Source organism: Paramisgurnus dabryanus, unplaced genomic scaffold (assembly GCF_030506205.2).
Source record: "Paramisgurnus dabryanus unplaced genomic scaffold, PD_genome_1.1 h2tg000373l_1_20096__unclustered, whole genome shotgun sequence".
In the NCBI taxonomy this organism is placed as follows: Eukaryota; Metazoa; Chordata; class Actinopteri; order Cypriniformes; family Cobitidae; genus Paramisgurnus; species Paramisgurnus dabryanus.
In genome coordinates, this window is record NW_027394249.1 from 12,538 (window position 1) to 15,000 (window position 2,463).

The window sequence follows — 2,463 nt, forward strand, 5'->3', positions numbered from 1 at the left end:
CCTCGGGTCCGGGGCCTTCGCCCTTCGGGTCGGTCGCTATGCCGGAGGGGAGCTTTCGAACGAGCCCTCCCTCGAGTCTCTGGCCCTTTCCCGGGCCGAGATACGGGCGGGTGGTCGCGGAATTTTCGCTCGTCCGGGGCTCCGGCGCCCCTAGCGTCCGCCTCGGAGGTCGCCCGGACGCGCGGCCGGTCTCGTTCGAAAGGTCCGTCCCGGGGCTTTCCGACGAGCCCGGCCTCGGGTCCGTGCGACCCCGCCCGCCGGAGATACGTCCGGTCGAAGCTCGCGGAAATTCCCGCGGCCGTATCTCGGGCGCCTCGGGTCCGGGGCCTTCGCCCTTTGGGTCGGTCGCTCCGCCGGAGGGGGCCTTTCGAACGAGCCTACCCGCGAGCCTCTAGCCCCTTCCCCGGCCGAGATACGGCGGTCTATGCCCGGATTTTCCCACGGCCGTTTCTCGGGCGCCTCGGGTCCGGGGCCTTCGCCCTTCGGGTCGGTCGCTATGCCGGAGGGGAGCTTTCGAACGAGCCTACCCGCGAGCCTCTAGCCCTTTCCCCGGCCGAGATACGGCGGTCCCTCCCCGGATTTTCCCACGGCCGCAGCACGGGCGCCTTTGCTCGGATCGACTCGCCCTTTGGGTCGGTTGCTCTACCGGAGCGGCCCTATCCAACGAGCCAACCCTCGTCTCTCTAACCCTTTCCCCGGCCGAGATACGGCGGTCCCTCCCCGGATTTTCCCACGGCCGCAGCACGGGCGCCTTTGCTCGGATCGACTCGCCCTTTGGGTCGGTTGCTCTACCGGAGCGGCCCTATCCAACGAGCCAACCCTCGTCTCTCTAACCCTAAGCCCGGCCGAGATACGGCGGTCCCTCCCCGGATTTTCCCACGGCCGCAGCACGGGCGCCTTTGCTCGGATCGACTCGCCCTTTGGGTCGGTTGCTCTACCGGAGCGGCCCTATCCAACGAGCCAACCCTCGTCTCTCTAACCCTAAGCCCGGCCGAGATACGGCGGTCCCTCCCCGGATTTTCCCACGGCCGCAGCACGGGCGCCTTTGCTCGGATCGACTCGCCCTTTGGGTCGGTTGCTCTACCGGAGCGGCCCTATCCAACGAGCCAACCCTCGTCTCTCTAACCCTAAGCCCGGCCGAGATACGGCGGTCCCTCCCCGGATTTTCCCACGGCCGCAGCACGGGCGCCTTTGCTCGGATCGACTCGCCCTTTGGGTCGGTTGCCCTACCGGAGCGGCCCTATCCAACGAGCCAACCCTCGTCTCTCTAACCCTAAGCCCGGCCGAGATACGGCGGTCCCTCCGCGGATTTTCCCACGGCCGCAGCACGGGCGCCTTTGCTCGGATCGACTCGCCCTTTGGGTCGGTTGCTCTACCGGAGCGGCCCTATCCAACGAGCCAACCCGCTTCTCTCTAACCCTAAGCCCGGCCGAGATACGGCGGTCCCTCCGCGGATTTTCCCACGGCCGCAGCTCGGGCGCCTTTGCTCGGATCGACTCGCCCTTCGGGTCGGTTGCTCTACCGGAGCGGCCCTATCCAACGAGCCAACCCGCTTCTCTCTAACCCTAAGCCCGGCCGAGATACGGCGGTCCCTCCCCGGATTTTCCAACGGCCGCAGCTCGGGCGCCTTTGCTCGGATCGACTCGCCCTTTGGGTCTGTTGCTCCACCCGAGCGGACCTTTCCAACGAGCCAACCCTCGTCTCTCTAACCCTAAGCCCGGCCGAGATACGGGGTACCACCGCCTGACCTTTAAACGGCCGTAACTCGGGCGCCTTTGCTCGGATCGACTCGCCCTTTGGGTCGGTTGCTCCACCCGAGGGGACCTTTCGAACGAGCCTACCCGCTTCTCCCTAACCCCAAGCCCGGCCGAGATACGGCGGTCCCTCCGCGGATTTTCCCACGGCCGCAGCTCGGACGCCTTTGCTCGGATCGACTCGCCCTTTGGGTCGGTTGCTCTACCGGAGCGGCCCTTTCCAACGAGCCAACCCTCGTCTCTCTAACCCTAAGCCCGGCCGAGATACGGGGCACCACCGCCTGACCTTTAAACGCCCGTAGCTCCGGCGCACAAAGTCCCAGGACTTCGCCCTTTGGGTCGGTTGCTCCACCGGAGGGGACCTTTCCAACGAGCCAACCCGCGTCTCTCTAACCCCAAGCCCGGCCGAGATACGGGGCACCACCGCCTGACCTTTAAACGCCCGTAGCTCGGGCGCCTTGGGTCGGATCGACTCGTCCCTTGGGTCGGTTGCTCTACCGGAGCGGACCTATCCAACGAGCCAACCCGCGCCTCTCTAACCCTAAGCCCGGCCGAGATACGGGGTACCACCCCTTGATATTCCCACGGCCGTAGCTCCGGAGCCCTTCGCCGCAGCCCTTCGGGACACCCACCCTCGGACGACCCGCGGAGGGACCTTTCCAACGAGCCAACCCTCGCCTCTCTAACCCTTTCCCCGGCCGAGATACGG